Here is a 26004-nt window from a genome sequence, read left to right as displayed (position 1 = left end):
AATGGGTGACCTACTAGTTATGGTGGGGTCATGTTGACATGATATCGGACATCTTTGTACCATTTGTGGGCCTTTGTGATACTTTTCAGATGCTGTGGTTGTTAGTCTGACACACACGTCCAGTAATGTTCTTTGATGGCCATGCACTGCATGCTTGGTACCATGCTTAACGTCTGGACTGCGCATGGGTGACTGGTGTATGAGCAAGAGGTGGAGAAGATGTGCACTGGAGATGTGCATTTGTACTTCTAACTTGTAGTCCAATGGTGGGACTTGACTACGTCATGCCCTCGCCGTCATGCTTGGAAGGGGTTTTCATGGCTTCATTGACTCAAGTAATTATGACCTTCAGTGTCACATCGATGGGTCATGTATTTTCGGGGGTGATGTCGTATGAATGCATGGCAGTATGTGTACATGGCATCATGGTTGTTCTGCCACAGGCCCATCATACACTCAGGTACTCACCAGATTCCACCTGGCTGCTGGCTCTGCTCTCAGCCGAGCCTACACCATCTATAACCACTATGTGGAGTATACCGCTGGCCAGCTCCTCAAATGGTGTCAGCTGTAGTGGTTTGTTACTTACTCCACCGGTGGCAGCTGTCTCCCTGCGGTGGGTCGCTATCACCTTCTGACTCTAGTCTTCAGGTAATTCCAGTGTTTTGTCACGTCCTCTGAGTCGCGTTGGACATGTCTTACGACCACCATCTTGTCACAGATTTCTGACCAGATATTTTTTTCTCTGCTGGATGGTCTTCTTGTGTTGCGCACCATATCGTTTTTCGCAGTGTGCCACCACCTGCTCTGCCAGAACAGTGAGCTCCTGCTCTGAACATTTTGGGTTCCGCATGCGGATATCCGGCACCCTGGATTTGCCCTTCCCTGCAAACATGTTTTCAGTTGTCTCTGGGTCTGGATGGCACTCCTATGGCCTGATTTTTGATGGATTGTGTTTTTCAAAATGGCCACTCTAGTGCTTCCTTTTTACATAATGATGAATTTCCGCTGGCAGAATTTCCGCATATGGAAATTCCACTGATTTGCCCAGCAATAACGGTAATCCCAATGACTATTGGCGGAATTACCAACGCAAGCTCAGTTTTCAGTGGTAATTCCACTGGGCCTAATTACTGTTACCGCCAATGGGGGGGTGCACGCCGGGCATGATGTGATACAGTGGAAATTCTGCGTCACACCACAGCGGTAATGGTAATTCCAAGGTGGAATTACTGCAGATTCCTTATTGTGCCTGCAGAATGAAAATAACCTCTCACAAAGGGAGTTCCTTCGCAGAAATCATGTGTGGCTCGTGGTGTTCACACTGGATAGCAGAAACTGAAAGGGTTTGTCGATCAGACTAATTATAATAATTGGCATACTATAGGGTGCAACATTTTGCGGCACATTTGAAAATGGCACATTTTGCGCTTTTTGGTTGCGAGTGGAAAGTGGAGATAAACTGGAGGCTTCAATTATGAACCAGGATGTGCGATTTCAGATAACAGAGTTTATGTGCCTTCAATGGAGGGCTGTGGACTCATTATCAGTAAACGGTTATTACTTCCTGAAAATGGAGAAGTGCAACCATGTTCTGTAAATACAGAGGACCCCTTTACAAGTTTGGTGGTATTCTGACTGTAAATCCACCAGAATACTACTGTTACCTTCACTTGGTCTGACAGATTTACCCGCCGGATTACAAGTGGTAGGCGGTGTTAGTTCGCATTTATTGGAATCCATAGGACTCCATCGGGATTTCGGCAGAATTACCACAGATTTTGACGACTTTCAGCTGTAAAGTGATGGATTTACCTCCAGCTTTTTGGTGAAGGTGAATCCTCCACTTCACACTCTAACTTGCAGTAGGGTGGTTTATCACCGATTTTTGCTGCACCGACATACTCATAATGAACCCCAGAGTCTCCACAGCTGGACTCACACTGATGCGTCGGTTAATAGCAGATAGACCTTGCTAGCACCTAGACCACATAGACCAGGCACTTTCTACGAACATGTAACCAGCATCATTAAAATATGCCAGTACAAAATGAAGCACTAGTATGGGATAACATTTTTTTTATCAGAAATGGCAGTGCACAGCCTTTGTGAACACCAATTCAGACTGGATTAAAATTGAGCCATTAGTGTATTGCCATTTCCATCGTCAACCTAATTGCACCTCCACTGTTGAGCCACATTAATTTTACCAGGAGTGTCGAACTGAATATTTGTCAAGCAAAATCAGAATAATCAGGTTTGCAATTAAAGTTTCAGGAGATCATTAGACACTTCCAGCTGCTTTATGCATTGAAATTCTAGGCCCCATGCAAAGCCCAAACATATAGACTCCTAGAAATGCGTGCAAACTCACATTTCATTGGAGTCCTTTAAAAAGCAGGTAGGGACATTAAAAAAAAGTATTTTTCATCACCTGCAATAACCACAGGGAAACTGATCCTGTGTGGCATTTTTTTTTCGAGCTTCGTTTATTGAAAAATTGAACAGCTTGCTAGGAGAGCGCAGCCTTCTGATGACTAATAATGAGGCTGCCTTGTACAGTCAGACCGTGCAAGGAAGTTGTTAATTTGCAGTATATCCTCATATTCTCTATTACCCATAATTGCAGCAAGAAACATACCTAATTGCTGAACTATCATATGTTTACATATTTTATTGCATAATAAGGGAAAGCATTCTGCCAGCCACATGGGAGCATTAGGGAATAAAGCAGTCTGCCAAATGGAAGCAGTTGCCTGCAAGTGCATGTGTCTAACCCTTTTACTGATGAACAGCGTCTATACTCTTAATAACTTGTTTAAATAGCAGCAATGACTGCAGTGTTGCCGTTTCAAAGCTCTGCAAATACTGTAGTGGGTGCTGCTGTTATCTGGTTTAAGTGACAATACATGACTGCAGACAACATATATCATCTGTAAATTGTCAATTTGTGATATGAGTCTGTTGCGTTAATGTTTGGAAAATAGGTATGTTTCATGTCAGTAAAGACGCAGGAAAACAATCAGGTCTGGGTTATTCTTAAGGGTGTGTGATGTATTTATTTGTATGGTTTGGGGGTTGTCAGCTTTTGTATGAGGTTTGAGGTGTATTTTTAGTCTACGTGTACCTTTGTAAGTGGGTGGATGTGGTGTTAGGTAAGGGGGTATAGAGGTGTTGCACTATATGCCTGTTATTGGCACAATATGCGTTACTGAAGCCAAATACCATGTATTGCCATCATACAGCAGGGAGTATCATACAATGACCTGCTACTTGTATGAGGTGCAAAGTTTCAGGAAATTATTTCCTGAGAATATCTATGTGGTCACCAACCATTTGTTCTTTAAAGAACTTCTAAAACACCCGGGGCCTCATTATATGTTCGGTGGTATCTCTGTGGTAAATCCCCCTAGATACCACTGAATGGATTTACTGTTACTGCCACTCGGTCTGTGGAATTACCGCCAGATTCCAAGTGGCGGTATTGCTGTATTAGTCACCATTTATAGGGATTTTGACAGAATAACTACTGGCGGTAATTCCACTGGTGGTCATTCTAATGAAATTTCTGTTTTTTTTTGGTAATAAGGTAAAATTGCTTCCAGCATTTTGCAGCAGGTTTTTCCTCCACCTTACCTCCAAACCCATAGTTTGGTGGTGCGGTAATGCAGTGGTTACTCTGTTACCAATTCATTACCACAGTTTTTGGCCACATCACCAAATTCATAATGAGGCCCTTACCTGTTGCCTCAAGAGGTGGTAACATTTTCATGATTTGTGTGGTGAAGGTCTTAAGCTCATGATACTATTTTGTTCTCTCTAGCTCCAGGATGCCTTTAAAGGTTACAGTTTGCACTTCAAAAATTCTAGATTCATATATTCATCTGCACAGTTATTTCTACCAAATTCACGGGTAGTTCCACTGCGTGGCAAGATTACATAATAGACATTGCCATTCAGCTGCTTCTATTGCACACACAAACACAAATACAAACAAAATTCACAACCACACACGCTCTCTTTCATATACACACACAGGTAGTAACCCACACACATCCATACAATCATAGCCATCCACTCGCACAGAGCCATAATAATGCATACACACTCTCCCAACTCTCTCTCTGCTGCTCTATCTCATAGAAACTCACATACATCTGACAGCACAAGTATCACAGTAGGAGTCTACCAAGAATCACTCATTGGACCTTAACTCTTTACCCATTATGCCCCCTCTCTTGGAAAAAATCATCACAGCATTTAGCTTTTGATATCACATTTCTGCTGATGATACCCAGATCTTCTCCCACTTTTGCAACTTCACCCTGACTTCTCAGCCCACATATCGAATCTTCTCTTGGCCATATTACAAGTCATTGCATCAGCCAAAACAGACATCCTCTACATCCCTGCACAACATTCCCTTTCCTCCAAATCTACTCAGACCATCTCTCCCAAGGCTCATAATCTCAAATTATCATTGCCATGTTTAACTCAGTCCACATTAGGTAAATCCATCCATTGTTTACCAATTTACCAACCCCCCTACAAAACCACTCATGTCCACTCATGTACTCCATTATATCGACAATTGTTGTGACCTCCCCATAGTCCCCCTCTCTACTAATTTGCACAGCTTTATGAAATCCTCAAGCTTGCAACCCATACTCTCTACACCATTCATTCTCCTCCTTGGCCTTCCACCTTCAGGGGTAACGGGTAATCGAATCCACTTGTGCATGCAGAAGATATGTACGAAACTTCAAAGTTCACTCAAAAGCGTCACCCCCGACATCCTTGGCTCGGCTGTCAAGCACGCAAAAAAACTGGGAAGCCACAGTTGAGCAACCATGATCATATGAAAACATGTCCTTCAGAAAATGTGCAGCAATGTACGAGGAGTATTAGCATTGCTGAAATTAGGACAACCCAAACCAATACAGGAAGGCATTGCTTTATGCTCCAGAAAATCACAAAAAGAAAATAATTATCAAATTATTCAACTAATTTATAAAATAATAAATACCTCTCAAATCCAATGCACTTTAGCATTTGTCATCAGTCCTGTAAGCATCTCTGAACCACCAAGCTACCCACCCACTCATATTTCAATGGTCTGTCACACAAACAAAACAATATGTTGTCTTTTGAACATCCCTGGTGCCACAAAAAGATGAAAGCGATGACAATACATTATACATTTAAAAAAGAACCTGTAATGTAATTTCAAAGCTATATTAATACATTAAAAAGTTTAAAATGGATAAATAATGGAGATATACGAAAATATGGACGGAAATTGGTTACAATGCACTTAGCCGTTAATGAGAAAAGTATAATAAAGAAAACATCAATTACATGTAGCTTTAGAAATCTACTAGGAGATTCTGTAACAAAGACAAGTAGCCGTGGGATGACAATGGGCCTCATTACGACTTTGGAGGTAGCCGTGCCCTTAATAGGGGCATGACGGCCTCCAAAATCGTGTCCGGGTCCTTGTTCCCTGAATGGGGAAATACCGGGCCATTCCGAGTATGGAGGGCCCAGTATTTCCTCCTTCAGGGAACCCGGGCCCGGTCCTTCCCCATTCCCATTCGAGCCCTCATAGGGCTCAATGGGCACAGAGAGGGAGCTAACAACGGGCACATTACGAACGGGCCCGTTGTTAGCTCCCTGGTCCCCTCGCGGGACCCGCTATGGACATCTGGAAAAACCAGACGTCCAGAGCGGGTGCCGCGAGGGGACCTCGTAATAGTGCGGAGTGGGCTTAACGGTGCTGGCATCATTACCAGTGCCGTTAAACCCATTCCGCACAAGTTGTAATGAGGGCCAATGTCTTTAGTAAACTGCAGAGATGTTTTATTGGTAATGAGATGAATTACTTTACAAATACTCTAAAAGTGGGTATGTATGCAAATTTGTTACGTTAAAACTCTGCCCTTAAATATTGTTGAGCGTGGTATACTGTCAGGACTTTGCCATATTTCGGTAAGTGTAAACTTTAAGGTAGGTGCAGGGTTGATGACGTAAAATTTTGAAATAAAAATGTGGGAATACCAACGAACATTGTGAGCACATGGTCAAAGAAAGAACTGCGGAAGAGGTGCAGGCCCTTGTGCAAGGACTCATACATATGTTGATTCAATGGGACATGCTCTTCAAAGGGAAGTATGGAGACACCAGGTCTGTGGTGGTCATTTGGCCAATGGTCACAAGACAAAAGACCCCTTTGAGTTCTCCATCATATTTGGCACTTGGTGCATGCTCACCCACCCGCCTCCATTGCATGTGAGCGCATGGCCAAAGTGGGAACTCCCTTTGATAAAGGTAGGGGGAGGATCAGGATAAAACAGGATAAAGAGGAATAGGTGCAGGCTCCTGTCGTAGGACTCGTACATACGTTGATTCAATGGGATAGGGTCTGTAAAAGGGGAGTGTAGGAGGAGTAGCTGGGGGCTGTGAATAGCTTGGGGCTCTGAATAGCTGGGGGCTTATTAGCTTATGCAACTGTAGTGTGAGTCTCAGACAGAAATGCAGAAATGCGCAAGGCATATGGTTGCCAATGCATATGATGGAAAATGCACAGAGTGCAGAAATACAGAGCACATGCTTAAAAGGGAATATTATTTCAGGATGCTATTTCAATTGACAAAACCTAATACTGACATATTAACATAGTAATCCAACCCCAGTAACATGTCCCCCTATTAATATATAGTGCAAATTATTCTATGTGGAATAGCCTAGAAAGTTTTGGAAAAAGCATGGTGCTTTGTAAGCAGACTGAGCTTGTTGTAGTAAGTTAAACAAACATGAAATTCCGCTCTGCTGACATGAACCACTGTTGAGTCAGGAAGCAGAGGAAGAAATGTAACATTTGTTTTTCAGAAATGCAGTCACTTCAATGGGGAAAATACACAGAGCAGATCGGATGATGTGGCTGGATCTAGATGATTAGATGTTGCATTGATTGACAGAAGAACCTATCAAAAAGGCTGTGAGTGGGTGTAGTCAGATCAGACATCCTCAGACACTGCACTGAGAGAGACAGTCAATTGCAGGGGGCTGAATGGAGAACAGTGTTCAGTGCTGACAAGCTGCCCAGTGCCGTAGCAGTCCTTATCTGAGTGGCGGACCCTGAAGGGGTTTCCCATGTTCAGCTGAGCCAGAAATATCAGCAGCATATCTGTGAAAATTTAAGTCTAAAGTGAGGGGTGTTGGATTGCCTGTCGGTCAGTTAGTCAGGGAAATAGGTCATCTCATTTTTGGTGCTGTCGATGTTGAAAGTGCATGCAATTTCGAAATTATATGAATGCCTTTGCTGTTTTGTTCCCTCTCTCTTCAAAGTGCATCCCTTGTCAAATTTCTCGCTTTCTAGGACGAATGGTAAGACTGGTCACAGGTTATTCTATTTTTCAAATGTGCCATTGCTCATTGTAATACACTTGCACTGTAAAACCTGATTTATGCATAATTGTTGCCATGTGTAACTGGTACATTTATCTGTTACGATAAAACAAACACATTATAAAGTCACTTGGTGTTCTGATGCATTTTTGCGGCAGTCAGTCATTTTATTTGACCTACACAAAGAAGTGGGTGCGCGACTAGAAATATCCCAAAGGGAAATAACTGCTGTGAACTATCTAGCCAGAAAAGGAATGAGTGTGGAGTATTTCAATTTGTTTGTTTTATGATTTTGAAATGATATGATTTTAAAACTCAGCCACAAGGGCATATTGTAGTATTGTACATAAAATACTGCGAGAAGGGAAGGTATAAGTTACCCACACAGAATGTATCAAGTCCAGTAGACTGTTATGGTGAGTGGCCCTGGTAAAAAAACAATTGTTAGGCAATATTCTGAAGTTAGTCTCACCACTGTAAAAGGAAATACCCCATCGTATTACCACAAGAGATACTACCACCATAAAATACCACTCTTTATCACCATAATAAAAAATACCACAACGTTAGGTATAACCCCAAAATATATCCTATATATTTGGTCCATTGGCGATTGGGAAACTTTAAAACAGTTACTGGCCGTGGCATTGCATTCTAAGCATAGCTATTCTGTGCACTTATTAAGTGAATTGGTGCTGTGAAGTGGTACTCACTTAACTTACACAATAGTGTCACCATTTCCCAAATCAATGCTGAGTTTCCTGAATTGGCAAACTACCTTGAGGCAAAGCTATTTGCCCATGCGGTTTGGTCTTCAGAAAATGCGACAATATGGAAGGACAGTATTACCACTGAGGTAGGAAAAGAGGCAATTGAAAACATATTTCATGAAGGGAGCATTGTGCAGGTATGCCTCATGAGACTATTCCGAGCAGCAGACCGCAAGGAAGAGAAAAACTGCATTATCAGATTGTGGGCAAAGTTGTGGGTTTTGTTGCAAAGATCCTTAAAGATGCAGGGAAATGACATTGAAGTGATTAGCAAGTTACAGTACAGCTTGGACAATGAATGGAATCAGGTGCAGCAGTTAAAAGCATAATTAAGATAGGGGGAGCTAGACACAGAATTGCAATCTAAATGCAGCAATATAGGTACTCAGTTGGCTCAGAAAGAGAAACAATTTAATGAGAATGAGCAAGAATTAATGCACTTAAAAGGGATTTTAAATGCAATAAGATAGGACAAAGATGCTGCCATTTCATAAATACAAACCCTTAGAGAACATAACATGATAAAAGACAAAGAATTTCACACTCTATAACAGGAGATATTCAAATTACTGGAAGAGAATGACAAGAAGGATAGGGCACTTGACCAGTGTCAGGCACAAATAAGTGAGTTGCAAGCAATAATTATTAAGGTCAGGGATGATAATTCTGATCTTTGTCATGATGCAGAATAACTTCATGGATTTTGCAAGAATTTATAACAGCAAATACTTAGGGCCTCATAACGAGCTGGGCCGTATCCCGGCGGTATTACTGCTGTGATACTGCCAGCGCTAATAGCGTTACCGCCACACGGTCCAGCACTATTAGCACCGGATCAAGGGTTGAGTGATAATGGGTATTCCCCATTCCCCATTGGGTCCATTGGACCCAATGGGGCATTTTCGGCGCAATTAGCGCACACTAATAGCACTGCGCTAATTGCGCCTGAAAAGTGGCATTTTTCTGGTGCATGTTTGGACGGACCCTTAAATGCGTTACCGGCGCATTTAAGGGCTACCACCCAACTCGTGATGAGGCCATTAGTCTCAAATCTCAGGAAAGGCGGCAAGGCACTACATTCAATGGAATTGAAATCAATCACAGCTCTGTCCATGGGAACAATGTACCAACAGCTGTTCCTGTGGCCAGACCTGGTTATAGCCCAATAGTGGGGTATGAATCAGCAGCCAAAGGTTACAATCATTCCTGCCCACAAGAGAACAGAAATGAGTGACAAAATGACACACACCAGAATGCACCACGTAGCCCTATCAAAATCATGAAGTCTATCAAGACATTGATTAAGCCATTCAAAAAGGGAGGGGATTGTTGCATGGACCATTTAGAAACAGTCCACAATATATTTAAAGCTCTCCACATACCCAGGGAACAATATAGACAGTACTTCCACCTAACACTAGATTCAGCAGCTGCTAGTGTCATTCAGGGTCTCAATGAACAGGAAAATGTGTAATGGGCGGACTTTGAGAAAGAGGTTAGGCATCAGTTCTCACTTTATCAGTCCATACAGGATGCCAAAAAGGCAGCTCATACTATGACTGCAAAGCCTGATATGTCCCCTCACCAGTACCTCCAAAATTTAAAAAGAGCATTTTTTCACGATTTGATGTGGCCTTTAACCCTAACTCTGTAGAATTTAAGACTGCATACTTTTATGGACTCCAAAAAGAAATTGTATCCCAGTTAGTAAGGGAATGTGACAGGGAAAAACCAGTAGAATGGATAATAGAACAGGGGACCAAGCTATATGAAGTGATATTGTGTCAGAGAGAGGAAGGGCCTAAGAATAAGGAGACAAAACCAAAGTCCAAAGAACCTGCGCCAGCGATTCTGGAGGTAAAATCTGTAAAAATGCTGCTTGAATCAGCCCAAACCCAGGCAAGAAACAACACGACACACAATCAAAGGAGTATGCCTCCACAGAGGACACCACCTCAACCTCCTATGTTCTAATCAGTTGATCCCAGCAATAGGGAGTCTTACATTAGACCTAGATATCTGGGTAATTCCCCCCCCCCCCCAAGTAGGATTTCACACCGATATGTCAGGTCTAAATAACAATCAAAATCAAATGTACAATGGCCCCTACCAGACTCTGGGGACTCAGAGTAGGTTTGACCCTAATACGGTGAAGTATGGCCACCAAGAAAGGCCAAGGTATGTGGATAGGTTTATTGAAAATGGAAATCAGTGTAGGGGACAATTCCCACCAAATTAAAGACAAAATATGAGCTATGTCCCTCGCCAATATAACCAATCGGCACCAACGGTCGACCATGGTCAAAGGATGGTCACTCCGTGTTCTTCACCTCCTGTGTCACATGAGTTCAGAGGTAACACAAATAGAATCCAATCTCCTGAGAGGTACCCGAATAAGCCTAATCGGATGAATTTAACAATTACCGGTCCAGTCCAAAAAGAGAAGAATCCAGAGACATGGACAGGGTTCAGCGCTTAGAGGTCCAAGTCAAAATTGTCTGAACAGATAATAAACTGAGGTGCAGTTCAAAAGCAACAACCAAGTGAAGTTACAGAATGTCATTGGAGTGATCGTGTGCGTTCTGACATTCAGTGACTATTTAATAACCCCTGCACTGATGAAAACACAAATGCCCATGAATCACTTTTGAATGCCGTTTCTGAATTGCCTACTGAATTCAAAATAAGAAAGCAAAGAAATGCAAATGAGACAGGAAATTTCACCACACACAAATAGGGTGTGTGGTTCAATTTAGAGTTGAACCAAATAGTTGTGGGAAAATGAAGAACAAAAAGGGGAAAATTAACCAGAAAAACCCAAAGAACAGAGAAACAGATTTAAGAAGAGCATCCAATATGAAAATAAAGCACAAGAGGAAGAGCTAGGATCAAGAGTTATACTATCCTCACTTGATAGTCAGAATACTTTTGAGCTCCATACAGAGAAAACAGTAGCTCAAAAGGAGGGTGCAAGTCAATCACCTGAGGAGTATTTTGAACCACAAATTCCAAGAGACAGAAAGAACAGACACCATGGAAAACACAGATAAGTGTCATGCGCCAGAAGTTGACATGGTGCTACATGACACTTGTGAAAATATCCAGTCAAAAGGTTGCAGTGTGAACGCTGGTGGTCCCAAGTCAGAGGGGTAGTTGGTGGCTGCACTCCAAATGGATTCTGAGCCCTGGAGAATAGACAAAGAGATTCAAAATGAAGTGGCTGAAAAGGAGGGAAAGATGTAATTTCATATGCCCATTTGCCAAGCAAAGAGTAAAAAAGAGCTAAACAAGTAAGTCCTGAAATCAGCAAAAATTCAAACGATTTATGTGTGCTGGCGGAGGTTGAAGACAGGTACTATGCTCCTATCACTATTGAAGAAAAATGTTATGCATTTGCAATGATTGATACGGGTGCCCAAACAACGATAATGTCAAAAGAACTAGTGAAGAGTATCAATGAAGCGAGGTCCCCACAAAATCACATAAAAGAGAGACAAAACGAAGGCCATGTGCACAACTTCAATGGGGAAGAAATACCTATTGAAGGTGTCACTGAGGTTGACATAAAGCTAGGGAAGCATCGGATGAGACAGTTGATCAGATCCATCAATGAAATACCCTTTCTCATAGGGACGAATTGCCTCAAGAGGTTGTCGCCCCTTATTGATGGGGTAAATGGAGTTTTGTGGTGCCTAGCTAAAAAAACGTTCAGGCCTATGAAAATAATGACACAAAACAACAGTGTAAAAGAATGCCATACCGTTGCTAAATCAGAAAGTGAAGTGGAAGTATATCTTCAGAACAACTGTGTGCCTAGCGTCACTGTCATTCTTGTGTGTCAGGGGTAAATGCGGGGAGAAAAAGAGAAGCAGTGTTTGGAGATTTATTTGGACCTCAAGAAAAAATGGCAAACAGAAATAGATGAGAACACACTGTGCTTTTATCTAAATGAAGAAAAATGCAAGCCAAATGTCACTCCAGAGATAAATACAGAAAAGCAAATTTCAGGCCTTTCAGAAACACACATGAGAGATGGGCAGCCATGGATTACTATCCATGTGAATGGGCATCATGAAATGATAGAAGCCATGTTAGCACTTGAACATGAAAGACATTTTATTAGTGAAAAGGTACTCCAGCAAATAATTGACAGGGAGGAGATCCCAAAGTTCAGAATAAAGAATCAACACATTGTTGGCCTTGATGATTCTGAGTCGGGGCAAAGAATTGTAGGAGGTTGTATGTTAAAGGTTACAATTGGTCCTAAATGTATTCATCACAAAGCGTGGATCATGAGCGGGACACAAAACAAGTTTTATTTGGGAAATGACATTATGCACAGAAGTGTATGGTATTAGACTTTGTAAATCAAAAGATTTGGTCCAGGTTAGGTGGGGCTCTACCTGAAATTGAAGACAAAAGACAAGCTTATCATTGCACACAGTTGGCTCCATATGCAGTTGACCTGCAGGTGAAAAAGGATGTTACCAATCCCGCATTTACTAGACAAGTTACAATAGCATTAAAGTACAGAAAGGGACAATAGATAAAAGAGGCAGAAGAGTCAGAATGCAAATATACACCACTGATAGAGATAGGGGATGGACCCTTTCAAATCCGGGTGGACAATAAAGGGTGCCAAGACATTCATTTCGGAGAGCATTCAGCAATAGGAATGGCAATGCAGAAATCTTATTACACTGCAGAGTTCACTAGTGCAGTGATTGGGAATATCCTTGAAAGCTATGTGACTGCACAGGGTGAGTTGCCAGAATCCTTGGATTCTAAGCTTAAAGGAATCTTCAACGTTCAGTCTGTGTACCCTTATGAGGCAAATGAAATAGTGTGCTGTCATCAAGATGATTGAATTCTATTCAAATTAAGTGAATCTGAAAGTGAAGAACAGCATATTGAAATGGAGGTGAATAGTCAAAAATATTTAAGTGTGTCGACTCTCCAAAAAGGTACAGCTGCAGGGTTAGAGGAAAGTATAGAGGTTCATCCTTTGGAGGATTTTCCGGAGTTCGCTAAAATGGTAGAAGAGCAAATACAGGCTGCAGATGCTTTCACAAATGAAGAAGAAAAAGACCAATTGAGAAAAATATTTATGGAATTCAAAGAGGTTTTTCCCAAAGATGCATATGATTGTGGGTTAACAGATTTGCATGTTGCCACATTACCAGAAGGATATGGTAGGTAACCAGTATTTGTGCGACAATATAGGTTACCCCTGGCATGTCTGGAATCACTAGCTGAAATAATCAAAAATGTAGACTCTAGAGGAATCATTAGACCTATTCATAGCACATCATATACCCCAAAACTGGGTGTGTTAAAACTAAATGGGAAATGGTGTTTGTGTGCAGAACTATGAGAATTAAACAAAAAGGTACCTGTTTCAAGGTGGCCTTTTCCATTTAGTGATCAGGGTCTCACACAGATTCATGGGTCAAAGGTGTTTACCACATTAGACCTTACAGCTGGATACTGGTGTGTTCCACTGGCTGAAGATATTCAAAATTTGTTTGCATTTTCTTTTGACAAATCACAATATGCGTGGGCCCGGACACCTTTTGGGTATGTCAATAGTGGGAGTGAGTTTGAGATATTCCTAAGCAAGGCACTCCCGGATGCAGCTGAAAGGGGGAACAATAGTTTATGTGGATGATGTGCTAATAAAAAAAGAAAATCTGAAAAGCCACTTCAATGAGATCAGACATTTGCTTAGTCAGCTACAGAAGGCTGGGGCAAAAGTATCTTTACAGAAAGCATAATGGTGTAAAAAAAAAAGGTGAACTTCCTAGGTCATGAAGTGACCGAGAATTGGTTAAACCTGCAAAAGAGAAATGTGGAGGCGATATATAAACTGAAATATCCCACTAATCTGAAAGGGTTAAAGAGTGTGTTAGGGATGACAGGTTACAACAGGAAATGTATTGAGAATTATGCAGAGATTACACAACCTTTAACGAGACCAGTGAAGTGAGGCAGTAGCCAAGCTAAAAAACTGCCTAATGAAAGCACCATGTTTGGCATATCCAATAATAAAATAGGATTTCTTTGTAGGAGTAGGATACACTGATCAAAGCATGTCAGCAGTGTTATATCAAGAGCATAATGTGAATAACAAAACTATTGCATATGATAGTAAAGCGTTGTCACAGGTAGAGACCAAGTTCAGGGAATGCGAAAAAGCGCTTCTGACCACTGTCTGGGCGTTACAACATTTCCGCACCATAATTCAAGGGGAGAGGGTAATTATTGAAAGAAATCACCAGCCTCTGCAGTTTCTGCAAAGGAAGAGAATCAGATCAGGTAATTTGGCCCAGTCAAGAATTACTTCCTGGACATTAGCACTTCAGGGATTTCCTATAGACGTGAAATATGGACAAAATAAAAAAAAAGCCCATTTGCATTAGAACTAGCCGAGTTGCATGATTGTGCAGCCATATGTGCACCTGATGACAGAGCTGGAAACAAGCTTGAATGAATTTGAGCAATCCCCACAGAAAGCATTCAACGAAGAAACATGCAAGGATTTACCAACTGTGTATGTAGATGGATGAGCATACTATGTAGAAAATTATACAGAAAAAGAGTTAGTAGCAGCAATAGGAAATATATGGTTTAAAGGTAGCAACGTTGCAAGGGTAAGCATGAGATAGGTCCCAGAAGTAGTCAAGTGGCAGAATTGGCCGCTATTTACAAGGCAATCTCTACAGCAGTGGAAAATAAACTCAAAGAAATAGTTCTAGTAACTGATTCTGATTATGCACGAAATAGCTTAGTAGAATATTTACCTGGCTGAAAGGTAAAAGGCATGCTCCCCTATAACAAAAAAAAACCCTTAAACATGGCAAGATGATTCAAGCCACCGACAAACTTGTGCCAGAAAATGATTTGATAATACATTGGAAGAAAATACATGGTCATTTGAAAACGCCAGGTGAGGACAATTAGGGGAATGACAAGACAGATCACTTAGCCAACATTGGAACTGTAATGGGGGAGTTCTTTCCTATTGACTACCTGCTTGGTGAAATACAGATAGATTCAATAACGTGCTCCAAAACTCCAGAAGCAGTTGAGCAGCCCGTGGCACAATCGAGTTTTGATATTCCAGATCAGGACCTGATCAAAGTGCAAAAGGAAGATCTTGTTCTATGCCTATTTTATAACCATTTGTTAGATGCAGAACAACATCCTCTGACTGAAGAGGCCTGCAAAGGGAAAGAGGAATTGAGAGTATTGCTAAAAAAAAAAAAGAAAATCAGATTACAAGATGGACTGATGATTAGAGATTTTGTGGCAGGCCAAATCCAAAGGGTAGTGCCTTTGTAATTTTGGGGGTTGATGTTACATCACATCCACGATGCCATAACTACAGGACACAGAGGTTCACAAAAAACTTTGGAAATTTTAAACGATTATGCTAATTGGCCACACACGTCCCAAGATGTTGAACTCTACATCAGAGGGTGCTTATTATGTGCACAGTTTGAACCTGTGTCACCTCCTCATAGAGCACCATTGATGAAAAGGGATGTGACACTCCCATGGTCTAATTTGCAAATCAACTATGTCATATCTGTAAAAAGATCAGCAAGCGGAACCAGCTACATGCTGACAGTAACTTGTCTAATGTCCAAATGGGTGGAGTGCATTCCAGACATGGATTCCAGTGCGCAATCCGCGGCCACATTACTTGTAAATCATATTTTTTCAAGATTTGGTTTACCTCAAAGGATAGAGTCAGACAGAGGAAGTCATTTAACTAGTGCATTGATGACAAAATGATGGCAAATTTTGGGTGTGAAGAGAAAACTACACATTTCTTACCGGTCCTCCTGTTCAGGGGAAGTGGAATGGTTTAACAGATCAATAGTTGGCATGTTAAAAAAATGTGTAGCTGAAGCAGGAACTAGTTGGGATTTACGCTTCCATTGGTACTAATGGCTATCAGGTCGACACCCGCTAAATCAACAAATCTCAGCCCCCATGAAATATTGACAGGAAGAATAATTGTGCTGCCATAACACTTACTTTACAAAACAAATTTACAAGTCCTTGTAAATGCGTCCACAATTCATGAATATGTGGAAGAGCTGATAAAGCACTTACGTCATGCATTTGCATTTGTACAGCAGAATTTGGAAAAGGCAGCTGATGGTGCAAAAACATATTATGATAGGAAGGCTTCTGTGAAGGAATATGAAATAGGGAATCACGTATATATATTTAATTTCCGGAAGGGGAAACACAAAAACTCTACATTTCTTGCAGTGTGGCGAGGGCCATATAGAATTACAGATAAAGTTTCACCTGTGGTCTACAGAATTGCTACAAAGGAGGGTGAATTAACAGTGGAACAGTTTGTCCATGTTAATCAGATCAAGCCTTTTCGCCTGAAACATGAAGTGAAGAGGCTTGAGCAAGTTGCAACAGTTAAAAAAAAGTGTAGAATTGCCATAGCAAATGGTTAAGTGTAAGTAGTGCTAATGCAAAAGTATGAAGGGGCTTTTATCTGGAAATACCATGTGGTAGTGGGGTAATTAAGTGTGTACTTATTGAAGGAATGTCTTGGTTATATGGCACGCTATTTCTATAATGTGTATTAGTGTAGATAACCAAATTTGATTTCAGATGCTCCAGTGGAAAAGGAAACGAAAGGTGTATTGTGCTTGATACTTAATGTGTCTTTTCTTTTGACTTTAGAAAAATAATTGTTTTCCTCGTCAGTGCCGGATTCTTTGAGCGCTGGACACCTGGAGGATACCCCTGGATTGGTGTCCCCTGGAAAAACCCCTGTACTGAAGACGGAGGATGAAGAAGATGATACCAAAAAAGATGTGGAGATGACGACCGCAAAGGAGGTGCTATGGAGTCCCGGAATGGTGGCGTTCCACCAACAACAGCTTACTATTTGATTTTTTTTCTCACCACAAATTATTGTTTACATGGTTTATTTCTATTATAGACTATATTACTATTCCTGTCACAAACTATTTATTGCAGGAGGTATTTATTGCAAAGACTATTTCTCACCAACTGATAAGAAAATCCCAAATAGCTGGGGGCACAGTATAGTAGGGGCTTATTAGCTTATGTATCTTATGTAACTGTACTGTGAGTCTCAGACAGAAATGCAGAAATGTGAAAGGCACATGGTTGCCAATGCATGGGGCATGATGGAAAATCCACACAGAAATGCAGAGCACATGCTTAAAAGTGAATATTATTTCAGGATGCTATTTCAATTAACTGATTTGAAATAAAAATGAATACTAACATATTAACATAGTAATCCAACCCCAGTAGCATGTCCCCTTACTATTATATAGTGTAAATTAGTCTATGTGGAATAGCCTGGAATGTTTTGGAAAATGCATGGTGATTTGTAAGCAGACTGAGCTTGGAGCAGTAAATTAAACAAACATGAAATTCCGCTCTGCTGAGGTGAACCATTGTTGAGTCAGTAAGCAAAGGAACAAATGCAACATTTGTTCTTCAGAAAGGCAGTTACTTCAATGGGGAAAATACACAGAGCAGATCGGATGATGTGGGTGGATCTAGATGATGAGGTGTTGCATTGATTGGCAGAAGAAACTATTAAAAAGGCTCTGAGTGGGTGTAGTCAGATCAGACATCCTCTGACACTGCACTGAGAGAGACTCATCACGAATTGGGCGGTATCTGCGTTAATGCTGCGGTGTGTGGTGCAAACAACGCCACATCAAGAATTGGCGTGCATGCGCACACGGATGTAGCGTTAATGCAAATAGCATCTGGCGGTAACAGTGGTGGTGATCCCGAAAACCCAGTGCACATTGCGTTACGGTCGGCACCCTGCGCCATTAACGTGTGCTAATAGCGCAGCGGGAAATGCGTCACCGCCGGAACAGGAAACAAAGTGGCAACCATTTTGGAAATCACAATCTGCCAGAATTCACAGCCCCTGGTAGTTATCCACTGCTGAAAACACCCAAGAATTTCCCAGAAGGGATCGGCATCAAAAATCAAGGAGTACGACACACTCCAGCTCACCCCACCGCAGCACAGTCACACTGCCTCAATGGCCCCAAGCCTCCAGGGGGTTACCACCTCAATGGCCCCAAGCCACCACTGGGTTGCAGGATGTTGAGGAAGCCACCAGTGGAACCAACACAGATTACGGCCACACATCAAGTGAGGAGCAGCATGGTGTACCGGTATTGTCACCCATTCAGAGACCCGCTGAAGAAATGGCCACACCCCAAAGGACCCCGAAGCAAGTGCATGTTGAAAGTCACACTCCCCATGTCCCAGCACGCCAATGTCGTGCGCACACACCCTTGCTCGATGATGACACCCCCTCATATGGCTCACCTGAAGGCAGCCCCAGCAGACAGGCCTCCACGTCTAACAACAGCTCCTTTACTACCCCGCGTAGAGCTGGCAGGGCAATTAGTCACACACGTGACAGACCCATGCCTCCGGGGGCAGCAGTAATGGCATGCCAGAATGTCATCGAGGCATGTCAGATGTCAGATGCGAATAGAGGGCATGGTGGTTGCGCAACTCCCACATAAAGGCGATAAGCATTGCAATTTGGGGGGCAGCCAAAACCATATCGCAGGACAATGCTCGCACCCGTAGAGTCGTTGAGAGGTGTACTATGGCCCTCACTGTATTTGGGCAGAGAGTCCGAGAACTCTGTGAGGTCGAATCAGCTCATACAGAGCAGATGCGGAAGGCCAATAACCTCCTCCGCCAGCAGCTGCAGTTGGCGCCATCAATTCCATCGACCTCGACAACCCCCACTGAGGGATCCCTGCAGGGTTCACCCAGGTGACGTTCCTTGCACCATCCACAACGGCGCTCACCAGAAGGTGTCGGACGTGGGAAGCGTCAAGATCGTTCATAGATGGACAAACCACTGTTGGGCTGAGGGCCGGGCACATGGACCCACATCCACTGTGTTGGGAAGTTGGTGGGGGGAGGGGGGAATGTGTTTTGGGGAGTTGGTGGGGGGAGGGGAGAATGTGTGTTGAGGAGTTGGTGGGGGAGAGTGGAATGTGCTGGGGAGTTGGTGGGGGAGGGTGGAATGTGTGTTCAGGAGTTGGTGGGGGGAGTGGGGTTTGTCCCACACAATATAAATCTTGTTGATACTGGATAGAAAGCTTGGACATTCATGATTGTGTTCAAGCGCTCTTTATTTGACAAGTGATGTTTGTGACATGTACCCATCCATCAAATCAGAAAAGATTGTCTGGCCAACCTCCCCTCCCTCACCCCATCCCTGTGTGCATTGGCCCCAGCTATGGGCACATGCTCATCTTCACTCCCATCCCCCGGTGGTTGGCCATCAGCATCAGGGGTTAGTGGCACATGACTACAGCAGCAGATGTGCAGCATTCCACAGGTGAGTACAATTCTGAGCACTTTTTATGGCGCATACATCTGTGCCCCTCCCATACGGTCTAGGCGCCGGAAACGTGCCTTCAGCAAACCAAATGCCATTTCCACACAGATGCGTGTACGACTATGGGCAATGTTATATGCCAGGTCTGCTGGAGTTTGGGGATTATGCACAGGGGTCATCAGCCATGTGTTCTGCGGGTATATGGAATCACTTGAAGGGGACAAGATGTGTACATTAGGCCTAGGTTGGTTCAGTGGTTGTGCAAGGGATACACATCAATTCACTGAGCACTATGGTCACGTATGTGTGCAACAGGTGCTATCTCATTGCAATATTGGTTACATCCATCATCTTTAGGGACATGCATGGGCTGACATACATGCAGCCTATGTCAATGAGTACGGTGTTATGTGGCAGGTTACATTTGCATGCACTTGGTGTCAATGTACATGCAGCAGTGTATCAAGGACTATGTGTATGGATACGTGTGTGACACTCATGCTGAAAAAGTATGGTCATGTTTCCATTTGTCCTTTGATTATGGTGTCTGTATGTGCACCGTTTGTGCTCTTCAATGTGCGCCATTTGCTTTATGGGAAACTTGCTGCCTGCACCACCGCCTGTATGCAGAATGCAAAATCAACAATAGGCAGGTTCGATTTTAGCTAGGGCAATGCAAAATCAACAATAGGCAGGTTCGATTTTAGCTAGGGCAATGCAAAATGAACAATGGGCAGGTTCAGTTTTAGCTAGGGCAGTGCAAAATCAACAATAGGCAGGTTCGATTTTAGCTAGGGCAATGCAAAATCAACGATAGGCAGGTTCGATTTTAGCTAGGGCAATGCAAAATGAACAATGGGCAGGTTCATTTTTAGCTAGGGCAATGCAAAATCAACAATAGGCAGGTTCTATTTTAGCTAGGGCAATGCAAAATCAACAATAGGCAGGTTCGATTTTAGCTAGGGCAATGCAAAATCAACGATAGGCATAAAAGTGCCTGGATTTGGCTGAATGTCAGCAAACATAAGGTGTCCTGAGTATATAGAGTGGGAAAATGGCTAGCATTGACTAAATAATATTGATCATATAGTGACCGGGGCGGCACAATGAGAAGTCAGCATTTGCCAGGCACATCAGGGAATGCAGTGCAGAGTGCAGCCAGGTGGATGCCAGGGTGGATATATGACAGTGAGCAGCAGAGGCACTGGGGGCCAGAATGGCTAGGACAGATACCTGAATACAATTGGTTAGAATAGGCCAACATTACTTCATAAGTATATTTTGTTAATTTGAGGTTGGGATACATATATGGTCTAGCAGCTCAATATGCTAGTGCCATGATATACAGTAGGTCGGGCTAGTACATTGGGCAAGAAGTAAGGTAGCAGAGGGATGACTAGTAGCCATGCTGAAGTAGATACTTCACATAGCCTAGTGAACAAATATGGTAGCTCAAAGGGGATGCATAGGGGATAAAGCTGAAGCAATAAAGTCTTACGGTACCACGTTACTAGTGCCTGTAGAAAAGTCCAAAGTGGGAGGCAGGTTGCAGGGCTTAGGGTCCAGGCGCAGACCGCAGCACGGCACGCTGTAACGCTCACCTGATTCCCGTAGAGGCGCCGGTCTTGACTGGGCGTATACCGTATCTTCAAAGGTGATGTGTAACACACGGCTGGCTCTTTGGGCTGGACCTCTGTGCACTGTATGTCTCACTCGAAGGGTAAGATGTCTGCAGATAGAAAATATGGGATTAAGGAACTGGGTTATTGAATGTCTCTCTCTTCTTCCCTTTCTCTTCTCCTGTAGAACCCCAAAGGTTAACGCTCTCACCTTAGGTAAGTGAACGCTGTGCTCTCCATCTGCCTCGGGGCAGGGTGCTGTAACCAGTTTCTTCACTGGATAAGGGGAGCAGGCCTCTTGACTTCAGAGGACTGCTGCCCGTCGTTTACTGCACGAACGGTAAGTTTCGAGTAATTCTAATGTCTTTAAAGTCTTTAGTAATGATGTCTCTTGTTTTGCAGGGTTCCGGCGATGGCGGATGACGGGTTGAAGTGAGTTGAAGATGGAGCCCGTGTGATGAATAGAAGCGCCTGGAAGCACGTAAGTAAGCGCTTGTTGCCTGCTTCACGATGCGCTCTAACTGTCTTTTTATTTTGCAGGTACAAGTTCGGAGCGGCTGCAGGGTGCCGGAATACCCACTGGGTTAGATGTGGAAAGGAGTAATGGCACGTGAGTATTAAAGTTCCCCAATGTCTTTAAACGCACCTTGTTTTGTCTTTCAGATGCGGGATGCAGCGCCGAAGGCCTCCGGAGCGTGCGAAGAGTTGGTAAGCTTTTGTCTTTCAGATGCCGGAATGCAGTGTGAAGACCTCCGGAGCGCACGAAGAGTAGGTAAGCCTTTGTCTTTCAGATGCCGGAATGCAGCGCGAGGCGTTGGTGACAGCCGATGGACCAGGTAAGTGAAGAGCTGTCACTGAAGACCGTAATGCTAACCTGTTCTTTCTTGTCTTTATAGGTGTTGCTGAAGACTGGATTCAGGATGGTAAGCCTTTTTCCTTAGGCCCAGGATCAGATGCAGAAGACACGATGAGCGTTCTGCTGCAGAGGATGCAGAATAACGCAAAGCAAGATTCATCCATCGGGTGTGGTTTAAATAGCCTCCTGTAGTGCTTAGGTGTCTCCTTCCACAGCCACGCCTAGGTAAGAAAAGAGTTCCTGCTTTCCAGAAGAGTTCCAGTGTTATGAATCTAGGGAGTGGCTCCTGCCCCACCCAACAGGAAAAGTAGTTCCAAACAGAAGAGGATCAGAGGCCCAACTGGCAGGCAAGTAAGCAGCATGGTCTGCTGCAGGTAAGTCCACCCAAGCATTATGAGCCCGGCGCTTCCAGCGCTGGGACTGGGCATATTTATGAGCCTGGTGCCACTGGCGCCAGGACTGGGTCCAAAAGGTCCCAATTGGGACTGGTTGGCACTCGGAACCTGGGTTATGGATCTGCTTCCAAGGGAGTTGGGAAAACCCTGACCTTTTGGAAGCAGAGATCATGACACACGCTCGGTCAGCTCCGTCAGCTGGGAGCCTTCTTTCAGTGGCCTTACTTCAGTGGGCCGGCTCTCGCCTGCCGGCGAGGTGTGATTGGTTTAGATAGATAGTATCAGCCAATCGCCGGGCGGATGCAGGCAGGGAAGTCAGGCAGCAGGTATGGACAGGGTCAGGCGCAGGGTGCCCTCGAGGCGGCGGCCATCTTGGGGCAGTGAATCCCAATTTCGGTCAATGGGATCTGCTTTAAATGCCCTTGAGTTGCGGCAGTAATTCAGCAAGAGCAGGAAAGCTGATTTTGAATTGATTTAAATGCAGATATGCAAATTAGGAGCGCATTGCTGGCGCTTGAGGAATTCGAACGTGGAGGGGCTGGCAGGCAGGAGGTAATATGCCTACAGCTTACCTCCATAGCATGGCTGGATGCTATGGAGGTAAACTGTATAGCGGAATATTCGATCTTGAAGAAAAAGGTTCAGGCCGTTAGCTTGGACTATTGACTTAAGAGTACAGATGATAGAAGTTATGTTAAAAGTGAATTCCCTGTGGATTCTGCGTTTTAGCTCAGGCCTTGGATGATGGCATCCCCGCGTGTAGGGCTTAGCAGAGGATAGCAGAGGTGCAACGTGCTGGTCTTGAAAGCAAGACCATGCAGAGCAACTGCGGTTTGAATCTCGGATCCACGCTTAGAAACCGAACTCAGGTACGGTATTAGGCACGTTATAAAAAACAATTAAATAAATAAATAAATAAAATTAGCAATTGAGGCTTGTTTGAACCACGAAAGGTGTTCTTCTGTTTAAGTCTTGTGAAGGCATTTTATCTACAAGGCGAAGCTGTAGGTACAGATTGGGCATGTGAAATATTGGTATCCCTTGTTAGGAGGCAGGCCAACGGCCGTGGGTATTTGTTGTCGGTAATTGTGAAAATAACGGTATAACTGGGAAGTGGTATTGTGAGCTCCATCAGTGGTCTGTTTCCTTCACCTGTGCATCTTAGAGGTGACATCATCATTGAGGTTTCTGTGTAGGGCTTGAAAAGCACAAGGAGATGCAACTGAGTTGTGGTGGTTTGAGGTGATGTGTGGAATGCGCATGCGCTAGAATATTGGGTGTGATCAAGGAGAAAGAGGTTGAAAAGAGGAGGTGCGCGGAGCACTCTCAAGGTATTGGTTGAGAGCCAGAGAGGCTCACCAATGTATGAATAGTACTGTCAATTGAACATTTGTAGAAAGTATGTCTATTAAGTGACTGTGGAAGTGTTGAAAGCCCTGACAAGGGCTCAAGTAACTATAAAGAATAATGTATAATGGAGTTCATGTGGGGAACACACCCCTCCAGCACATGTGCAGGTCCCTTCCGTGATATAAGGCCAACATTTGTAAATATAGCACGAATGGACACAGAGCACAGAAGGTAAAATGCTTAAGCCATGGCCAAAGGACAGAAGCTTCTCCAAATTTGTGCTGCAACAGTTACACACAAACACCCACACATTCAAGAGGTTTAAAGGGGGAAACAATTGAGCTGCCGTATGGCGATATTTGAGTTCTGAAAAATGTTCCTGGATGACTGAGGGGATGTGGCGCTGCATCAATAGATGCTGGGCCAACAGGAGACCCCGGGCAAAAAGCCCACGACCCCCACTTCTCCTCCTCCTCCTGAACATGGGAACGAAAAGCAGCAGCAGGAGTACAGGGAGTATATCCAATAAGAGAATTGAGAGCAGCAGAGGGATACACAAACCCAACACGCACCTCCACCATGCACCAAGGAGGAGGAGCAGAAAGGGGTTTCACAAGCAGGAGGGGGAACAACAGGTGCTGAAGGTGGAAAAGAGGAACACAGCGAGACACAGATAAGGGTAAAGGACAGTGACCCGGGAGCAGAAGAAGGAAAGGGCTGGAGAATATGGTATCTAACAAGTGTTTGGGAAGACAAATATTACTAAAACTGGATGGAAAGACAGCGGGAGATACAGGAAGGGTGAGTAAGGAAGCAACGGGGTGCAAGGAGAATAGTGAAGCACGAGAATGGGCAGAGATAATGGAAAAGGTGTAGAGGCAAGAAAAACAGGAAGGGAGGAACACGAGAGAGTGCAAAGAGAAAAGCAAAAGGCAGAAGAAGTCGAGCAAGAACAGCAAGAGAGGAGGAGAAAGAAAGTGCTCAAGGAGATAGTGAGGAAAAGGGAAGATGAATAAAGGGAAAGGCAAGTACAGATAAAAAGGGATTAGAGAAAGTTAGAAATAGAGTGGCTCGCAAGAGAGCAATGGCGCAAGGGGGAGGAAGAGCACGCAGTGAGAGAAGTAAGGATTAAGTTGGGTTAGCATGGAGAGGGAAGAGCAAGTAGGTAGAGAACAGAACCAGAGGTTTGACAGGGCAGCCACACTGCCAAGCAAAATCAATGCAGGGCCCTCTGTGAGGGGGGACTGCGGAGGCATGAGGGGAGCAGGGAGGAACATTGTTGAGAAGGCTAAGCTTTCAAGACAATATTGACAGTGACAGCAGAGACGCTGAGTCGGACGACAACTTCAGAGGAAGTGAGGATGAGGAACTAGCATGGCCTGCACGAGGATGCTTAGGGAAGGGCACGGACCGAGACACAATAGGGGGTTCGGGCAAAGACGGGAGTGGATTACCGGGTGACAAAGATGAAAGGGTACATCATTCTAGCTCTATATCATGCAGCAACAAAAGCGCTACACTGTACACACAGAGACTAAGGGACCCTCCAGTGCGCAGGAGGGGAGAATTAACAAGGGCGTTCACTGCCACCAAAGACAGTGGGAGACTGGAAGGGTAGATTGGGCAGACACAGTTCCCATTACTGGAGAAGGGAGGGAGGCAACCTCAAAATATAGCATGGCAACGGATCGACAAGGAAAACGTAAGGTGTAAGCTACCCTCTTTGACTGAGGGTGCAGGGAAATGGATATATGAAATGGAAAGAATAACAGCAGGACAGACATTAGCAGTGAGGGACATTAAAGGTTTATTAGCAGCGATCCTCGGACTGGCTGCCGACGACATAAGGAAAAGAGCTGGATACCCAGGAGTAACCACCCATAACACGGCGCACAATGGTTCACCATTTAACAACTGCTCAGCAGCTGAATGGCAAGCTCTATGGGTGCAGTACCCAGACACATCAGATATCACTGCTATCATGGCACTCAAAATGGGGGAAGACGAAGGTGCCCTACAATATATTCAGGGTATACAAGAGTAATCGAGACTTGAAACATGGGAACCGTGGGATAAAACAGTGGCATTATTTTATCATATACTATGTCAAGGGTTACCAGAGCAGGAGCAGAAGAAACAAAAGAAGTTGGTGGAGATGGAGGCAAAGCCGTGGTCAGAAATTCAACTTACAATAGTACATTACTGC

General features: G+C 43.7%; 1 long non-coding RNA gene across 1 annotated transcript in view; it reads left to right on the top strand.

Annotated features, from left to right (window-relative positions):
• Positions 1–17602, top strand: part of LOC138467126 (uncharacterized) — a 32505-nt gene extending 14903 nt beyond the window's left edge. The window contains exon 3 of the long non-coding RNA XR_011268057.1: positions 16893–17602. This is a non-coding gene — a long non-coding RNA (uncharacterized lncRNA). The remainder of the gene's footprint in view (positions 1–16892) is intronic.
• Positions 17603–26004: the final 8402 nt, after the last annotated feature.

Source organism: Ambystoma mexicanum, chromosome 4q (genome assembly GCF_040938575.1).
Source record: "Ambystoma mexicanum isolate Mex_15411 chromosome 4q, UKY_AmexF1_1, whole genome shotgun sequence".
Lineage (NCBI taxonomy): Eukaryota > Metazoa > Chordata > Amphibia > Caudata > Ambystomatidae > Ambystoma > Ambystoma mexicanum.
This window is presented reverse-complemented; position numbering and strand designations above follow the sequence as displayed.